This window comes from Octopus sinensis, linkage group LG16, assembly GCF_006345805.1.
Source record: "Octopus sinensis linkage group LG16, ASM634580v1, whole genome shotgun sequence".
NCBI classification, from domain to species: domain Eukaryota; kingdom Metazoa; phylum Mollusca; class Cephalopoda; order Octopoda; family Octopodidae; genus Octopus; species Octopus sinensis.
In genome coordinates, this window is record NC_043012.1 from 29322117 (window position 1) to 29331312 (window position 9196).

Below are 9196 nucleotides of genomic sequence, written 5' to 3' on the forward strand. Positions count from 1 at the left end.
ATACCTCCGTTAATCCGATATAACGTTTTAAGCCTGAAGTTATCGTTGAGCCCTCTGGACCTGACTTCTGCCTTATACGAAATGGCCTTGTGTCGCAGTCTCAATTAGGCAGAAAAGCAGCTATATACCTACAAGAACAAGAGATCTTAAATGTTTTCATTCGTTCGCGAGGTCGACGGTCGTCCTGAATGAGGTTGGTCTTCAAACAACAAGCCACTGTACACTGTGAAAACCACTCGTACACTTGTGTTTTGTTCATGGCTGCGTCCTTGAGGACCGTTTGAAGCGTGGCAACTGTTTCAGCCGCCGTTTTCCCCAGCAGAAAACATAATTTCACGGAAGCACACTGTTCCTTCGTTTCATCGCAAAATTGACGAACAGGGGAGAAGCACTGCAAAACAAAGACACACCACGTGGCAATATGACCTCGATGGACAGCGTCAGTCGACAGACTGATACCTGGGGGCTGCATCAATTGGCTTCTAGCGGCTGAAGCCTGAACTACTACGGGCTTGTCTCACAGAGAACGTTTCCGGTTACTTTTGGATACCCACTCGTACCTACATAAAAATGAGTGCCTATGTTATGTCTACGAGATCATTATTAATTTGCTTTTGGTAAAATTCAAGCCGGTCAATAAAATAGTAACGGGAATCTGCTGTTCATCGTAAGGTTGTTATTGGGTTTGTGGTAATGGGATTGAATTAGTGTTTGCATGTATATGTATCTGTGTATGGATAAACATGCGCTTGTATGTATGTTATATATAAATATATAGTTGAAATTTACAGAAAAACAAAAGACAAAGACAGGTGTATAAACAACAAGCAGGTGTATTAGTTTGACGCTCAGAGTGTTTGGGTGTCAGTTTAAGGACATGTACCAAGAGTGATGAAAATCAAGCATCCAGTTAACATCATGGTGTTTGAAGCGATCACTAGTGATGGTGATGCTATGTCTCAACTCACCTTCCCACACGGCCCCAGACTCAACACGGAGACCTACATCAAGTGCTTGGAGGGGGTAGTGCTGCCGTGGGTCAAACGTATGGCTACTGGAAGACCCTTTGTCTGGCAAGAGGACTCTGCACCATGCCACACAAGCAGGATAACCCTGTCATGGATGTCAGACAATTTCTGTGACCACATCACCCCTAATATCTGGTCACCAAACTCCCCAGACTGTAATCCCTTTGATCATTATGTGTGGGGTAAAGTCGAGCGAGAGACCAGCAAAACTCCTTGTAACACCAAAGATGAACTGAAGGTAAGGATTATGGCAGTATTGACCAACTTAAGCAAAGAGACTGTCCAGAAGAATTGCAGGAGATTCCGAAAATCGTCTAGAGACCGTGGTGGAAGCCAATGACGTTTTTATTGAATAAATTTACTCTTTACTATTTCAAGATATTTTAATGTAATTTTGGTAAATATATGTTAAAATGAGATGTCAGTGTTATTTTCATATATATTCTTTATTGTGTGTGTGTGTGTGTGGTGTGTGTGTGTGTGTGTGTGTGTGTGTTGTGTGTGTGTGTGTGAGTGTGTGTGTGTGTGTGTGTGTGTGATATAAAAAGCAGGTTGCAATGTTTCACCAAGAAAGGAGAATTATAATTGTCACTACACATATATATATCAAATAATGACAAAATTAGATATTTCTCTCACAGATTGAAAAAATTGACGACCAGCATTAAACGATTTTCGACTCTTATTGCAATATCATCAGAGATGTCTACATCATTTGATGAATCACAGATCAACAACCAACTATCTACTTATATACACAACAAATCCAGTAACTTCAGAGAACTGGAGCTACTAATTTGTAAACTATAACTCTTTTACACTGATTGATATTTGTGTAAGTATCAACGGGGATCTTAGAGTACACAGTATCACGGTATCATATAATATATGTAAACATATGTGGTAGACAGGATAACAAGGCAAATCTATTTTTCTTTAGATTGAAATAATGAGACGACCCTTACTGGGGTTTCATCAGTAGTGTAGAGAGATGTATACATGTATGTATGTTTGTATGTATGTGCACACGCACCACACACACATACACACACACGCACACGCTCGTACACATAGATGTATGTCATCCAGTTTTATTTCAAGATTTATTGGCAATAGAGAAAGAGTCGGTTTCTAACATTCACCCAAGGTTTCTTCCTTGCAATTTCAACAACATTAACGGGGTATTTTTGCATGTATGCGTGTTTAGCTGCAGTATTTGAAGTCATTGCATGTGTAGATTTGTACGTTTTGTTTTAGGTATGTACCAGGTCGTATCAAAAGGTTTACGGACTTGTTATGTTTAATAAAAAATAGCATTTTTACCAAAGTTTTAACATCACTTTCTTCGAAATAGTCATTTTGTACGGTAATATACCGGATGCCAGCGTTCCTATAATTCTTACAATCCGGCCTGGAAGTCGTTTGCGAGTCGAAGACGTTCTACGATTCGCTCTAGATCTCAACAACAGTCTCAATATGGCGACTTTTGGGCTGCATTTTCCTCTTGGGGAAGAGATGGAAATCGGTAGGTGCTAAATCTGGCGAATAGAGCGGGTGCGGAAGTGATACCATGTGGATTTTTGGCGAGGTCGCTTTCGTAGAAAGTCCTCCCGCAAACGCTTCAAAACATCGCAGTAGAATTCTCGATTGACGGTCTGACTCTGGCGGACGAATTCTCGGTGCACATTTCTTGGGGTGACATGTCTTCCAGTTTGCTCATCGTCTTACAAGGACATTCTTCCGCTTTTGAAGAGCCCGTGCCACTCGAAACATACGACTCATTGCCTCGTCGCCGCAAGCTTGTTTGCGCATGCTCAATGTCTCTGTAACAGACTTCCCAACTTTAACGCAAAATTTCACGTTAGCTCTTTGTTCTTGTCCATGACAAAAATAACAGACTACAGTATACACGTGATCACAAATATACAAATTTCACAACTTGCGAAGTAAACATGGTGTTGTCACTTGGCACACTGCCTCATGAAGGTCACTGATAGCTCTCACTGCGCTCGCAACCACGTGCTGCCATCTGTTGGCGCGCTACAGAACTAGTCGGGGAACTTTTTGATACCACCTCATGTTCGCATGCGTATTGTTGCATGTCTAGACGTTCGCATATATACTTAAATTATAAACTTCTGGAAAGTTTTACGCATTTTTACAGTTCTGTTGATGGCGTGAATTTGTGGTCTTCGAATCAGCTGTCTCCTTTCTGGTTTTGAGGAAACTAATTTCTCAAGATTGACACTTAGACAGTGTGTTACATATGTATGTATGTATGTATGTATGTATGTATGTATGTATGTATGTATGTATGTATGTCATTATTCAGTTTATTTCAAGATTTCTTACCAATAGAGAAAGAACCGGTTTCTAACCTAGATCCAAGGCCCCTTCATTGGAATTTCAACATTAGCAACATGGTATTTTTGTTTGTATGTACATAAACACATGTATGAATGTATGCATGCATGTATGCATGTATGCATGTATGCATGTATGCATGCATCCATGTATGTACGTATGTATGTATGTATATGTATGTATGTATGCATGTATGTGTGTATGTATGTGCAGATTTGTACGTTTTATGTATATATTCTCACGCATATAGTTGCATGTCTAGACATGCTCATATATATTTAAATGATAAACTTCTGGAAAGTTTTACAGATTTTTACAGTGATTGATTGGTTCTGTATTCTTCGAATTAGCTTTCTCCTTTCTGGGCTTTGAGAAGCCTAATTTTTCAAGATTGGTATTTAGGCAATATCCCATGGCCCCAATAATTACAGGTATGAAACCTGAACTTGTAATCTGGATAGAGTAACTGCAGATTTCTCAATAGTTCAGCATGGGTGTTCTCTTTTTCACTGATCTTCAGCTTTATGTTAACATCCGCTGAGCAGATATTTTCCACAACTGTGCACAGATTCTTTTCCCTATCCCAAATCATTATATCAGGTCTGTTGTGCTTACATTTTATTGAGGTCTTCACTGGTACATTCTACCTGTTTTCCTTTCTATTATGAATTGCTATGGCTTCTACCATATTGTGGTTTTTTATTTCTTTGTCCTTGGGATTATCCATCCTTCCGACGGATTGTCTTAGCTACAACGACATGTCTTAGCTACAACGTCTTAGCTACAACGACATGTCTTAGCTACAACGTGTCTTAGCTACAAAGACATGTCTTATCGGAAGATAATACCGTGAATGACATTTTCAGACAACTGCTTATGATGCGGGTGATATCTTGACTGTGAACTCCAGTATGAACTCTGCATCGGTTGTTATTCCCTGTTCCTGGATTGCAAATGCATACCCTTCAAAGTGGGAGGTAGTAATCCGGCTATGGATCCATGATTAACTGATTTGATAATCGATGTCACTATCATCACGGAGCTTTCTACTAACATATCCACGCATAGTCTTCTGCTCATATAGGCTCATACTTTCATCTGATGATACGTTGCGGTAGAGTCATGCGACTTCTTTGGGCACGTATTCCAGGTTATCAGACAAAGGGTGTTACTCAAGGAGCTGCCTTCCAAATCTTATGATGTTATCAGCCTCATGTATGCAAACTTGATCAAGGGATGCACTTCCACACTTGGTGGTTAAAACATGTTGCCGAAGGGATATGATACGACATTCAAAAGCAATTTGGATCGATGTTAAGCTTCTTCCGCTTTGTTTTCGTTTTAGGTAGAGGCCGTCTACATCACTGTTTATGTGGAAATTATGTGTGCTTGTTAGTATTTTTCGGGATTTCACATCAATGGCTCGGGTCTCATCAAGCGCCCAATCAAGTAGTCCAAATGTTGGTATGAGTGTATGTATGTATGTATCTACATATGTATGTATGTATGTATGTATGTATGTATGTATGTATGTATGTATGTATGTATGTATGTATGTATGTGTGTGTGTGTATGTATGTATGTATATATGTATGTATGTATGTATGTGTGTGTGTTTGTGTGTATGTATGTATGTATATATATGTATGTATGTATGTATGTATGTATGTTTGTAGGAACAGTGTATCGCGAACCAAATGTCTCTATAAATAATCGCATGTAAATATTTCGTTTTACACAGTATTGTTTATATCTTCATTTGCTTCGAGATTTGGCACTCCAAAAAAAAAAAAAAAAAATCAGGAAAAATTATTTCACGTTCTGGAAGTTTTCGAATTCATATGACGTCAACAATATGTGTGCCTACATTCATACAAACATATATGAATTCATATGCACATACACACATATGTACGTGTGTGTCTGTGTGTGTATGCGTGTATGTGTATGCGTATTGAATATATATATAATTAGTTTAGTAATTAGCATGGTAGACTGGCTTGTAATACTTCAACGTGTTGGTAACGTTTAACATGTGACTAATATGTTATACGCCCACATTGCATTCCACAGTCAAATTTGAGTAGATTAAAGGCAGCTGACACTAATCTACTGTATCGGATTTATAACTTTTGATGGCTATTACTCTAATTGACTGAACTACAAAGCCCCTATTATAGGTTTTAATAATAAATATATTCACCCATACACAAAATGTGCACAAAGTGCAAGTATGTGCATGAAGTGACATATTGATAAACATATATATATATAGACACATACATGTGTACATAGATATGCACGTACATACACACACACACACACATATATGTATATATATAATCAAAATAAGCAACAAGGATATCCAAAGGTAGTGTAGTACAATCGTTTCATGCTTCTTCATTTAATTAAACAATGTAAGTATTACATCAGTTTTAAAATGTAGAGCACTCTTCAGCCACATATGGAATGTTAAAATTAAATTGACAATGTTCATTTTTATACTTATTCCATTTGCCGAGGGTAGGTATATAGACAGAGAGGTGAATTTCATCCATAAAAACATGGTAGTAGAAGACCTTAACTCATGGGCAAACTTTTTATCACTAATTTCACTTTGTTATTTAAATTTACCAATGGGGAGGAGGTTTTCTATTAAGTTCAGTGGAGACAATCAAGAATTTTTCTATTTATAGATAGTGGAAGGGGCAGTTTAAATGGCAGAGCCATAAATCCAACCCTGTTATGTCACATGGTCTCTCCTGGTGGTAACCGCAATCCTCTGCAGGATGCTTTCTTCCCTTTTTTCATATTAAGTACTGACTATTTGGTAATCCCAAATGTGGGCATTCACCATCTCTGTCCGACCTTTCAGGGACAACTTCCTCTCTTCCTAATTCTTATCCAAATCAGACCTCGAGCAGTTTAACTGGTCCGTCAGTTCAGAGTCCAACGACGCCGTCCGACGGCATCGATCAGCCTCTTCAGGTGCCCAATTGCAATCCCACCGACTTGTCGGCATTGATTTTAGCCCCTCTTTTACAATGGGGCCGACCGTCTCCACTTCGGAGGCGACCGTGACGGCAACGTCGTCCGTGTATGCAGACACTGCCCTCCCAAGTCTAGTTTCCAAAAGGGCGGCATCTTAACTGTCCCAACTTCCGCAATAGTGACTCGAGAGCCAGCACATACAGATGGGGTGACAGCGGGCAGCTCTGACGGACCGAACATGTGATACTAAACGGTTCCGATAGGTAACCAATTATTTTGGCCACCGAGTAGGTGTCGCTGTGCATTGCAGCTATCCAGTCACTGAAAACGGGTCCGAAACCGGTCGCCTTAAGGACGGCTTCCAGGTAGCGATGATCTACCTTATCGAAAGCTTTTGACTGAACTAAATTGATCAGGGCCCTACCGAAGCCAGTTTTAGTCCCAGCCCTCTCTAAGATGTATCGCATAAGGTAGAGGTTGTTGTGGATAGACCTGCTCGAGATTGCGTACGTTTGTGCCTCCCCGACCAGACTAAAAGCACTAGGAATTCTCCCGTTCTGCTGCCGGTTACTGTAGGTATCTACCAAGAGGCTGCCAAATAAATCTGGCATAAAAACATAGAATAGGGCAGACCATCCAAACCGAATAATTGTGACTTGTGCAATCGCTCATCGTTACCCGTATTTCAGAGGCTGTAATCGACTTTTCGCAGAACCTCGAGTCCGTCACCGAGAGCCATGGTAGGCCGTCTATGTTCCGTAACACTGTCTGTACGATGCATGATATGAGTGAGCCTGCGGTCTGTGACACCGACAGTGATATCGGCTGTCGTTGTTAATTTGCCGTTCCATTTGGCCCTATGGACTTCAACGCCTTTGGAGAAAATGTATTTCTTCGCCTCTTTCTCGAAGAATTAGATTGTTGCATGTTCCGAGGCAAAGGAGACGTTGAAATTGAAACGCCAACACATTGTATCTTATGTGTGTTTATATTTGTGCGCGTGTGCGCGATTGTATTTGTATGTACTTATGTAGTATATGTACATTGTGTATGTGTGTGTATCTATCTATTTATCTATCTATATGCCTGTCTGTCTTTATCTCCCCATCCCCATCTCTATCTCTCTCACGATCTTTCTTTATCTCTCTCCCCCCCCCTCTCTCTCTCTCTCTCCTCTCTCTCTCTATATATATATATATATAATATATATATATATATACATATCATAAGGGTGGCTTGTTAGCAATTTTTCAACCGAAAAGCAAAAATATATAGGCCACTAAAGCGACTGCGGGCGCTATTCAGTACCAGTATTGCTAGAAATAAGAGTCAAAACAACCTATAGCCACAATGAGTACCATGCTTACTGCGACTATGACTTGTATTGATTCCTATTTCTAGCAATACTGGTGGTGAATAAAGCTATATATATATATATATATATATATATATATATAATAAATTAATAAATAAATAAGACATATGCATATATACATACATATATGTACGTACCTACCTCTACATGTATATATACATGCATATATGGGTACAGGACACCAAAAAAACGTCGAGCACAATGAGAAACGAAAACATAAACACAAAACCAAGGAAATGGATATTTTTCTTAAACAACGAAAAAATAGAGTATAGGACATACAAAACAAAGAAAATTCCCCTTCTTCAGTCGCCTTTGTTTCAGCTACTCCACGTTTCGAAGGTCAAGGCGATACATGACTTTAATGAAACATTCCTTCCCGCGAAAATCAAATTAAATCAAATTTGAGATGTTTTTGCGGAGGGGTAAAAATGGTAACAAAAACAGGACAGTAACGACAGTACAAAATATTAACAGTAAAAGACAGGACAAGGAGAATAACAGTAACACAAACAAGAAGGGCTGTTAAGCCGAACGAGATAAAATTTTTTACGAACGCTATTTTTTGAGAACGGCGAGGGAGCAACAGATGTGCCGTCTCTACTTGAAGGTAGCCAGGAGAAGAAAGACAGTAGTAGCTTCTCATCACGCGTCCGCGACGGGAGGGAGGAGGAGGAGTAAGAGAAAGGGAGATATATATATATTGTGTGTGTGTGTGGAAGTGGGTACGTACTTGAACTTGCTCGTGAGAGCGTTTTTATCTAATTAAACTGAAATATTCACAAACAAGCACATTAAACGCACACACAGTTACGCACAAATATACACTTACAAACACAAAAAGAAACTAAACACATAAAGGGGGATAGAGAGACGGAGACGGATCTATCTATCTATCTATCTATCTATCTATCTATCTATCTATCTATCTATCTATCTATCTATCTATCTATCTATCTATCTATCTATCTATCTATCTATCTATCTATCTTTCTCTCTCTCTCTTTCTCTTTATATATATATATATATATATATATATATTTATCTATCAATCAATCTGTATATCTATCTCTGTGTGTACGTGCTTATGTGCACGCGTCTGTAGGTCTACAGAGAAGAGTGGGGGAGAGAGAGACAGAGAAAAAGAGAGAGAGAGAAAGAGAAAGAAAGAGGGAGAGAGAGCAACATGTACTGATAAATAGATAGATGGGTGGCTTACGTTTTTCTTTGAACTTGCTTGTAAAAAAAAAGAAGAAAAATCAACGTTGACAGGATAGATTTGGTGAAAGACACCAATTTATAATAGATATGTTTACTAAATTACTAGTTTCTTTATTTCCGTCACGCGGCAGAAGCCAAGTTTAGGGTAAAAGTTGACACAAGACGTTGTTGAAAATGACTAAAGCTGCAGCAACAACGACAACGATAACAACAAACA

At 39.1% G+C, this 9196-nt stretch overlaps 1 long non-coding RNA gene across 1 annotated transcript; it reads right to left on the minus strand.

Annotated features, from left to right (window-relative positions):
- Positions 1-1028: 1028 nt before the first annotated feature.
- LOC118766624 lies at positions 1029-4303 on the minus strand. Its single transcript, XR_005002562.1, has 3 exons — positions 4291-4303; positions 2083-2089; positions 1029-1292 (listed from the first exon to the last, which is right to left on the minus strand). It is a non-coding gene; the product is annotated as an uncharacterized LOC118766624 (long non-coding RNA).
- Positions 4304-9196: the final 4893 nt, after the last annotated feature.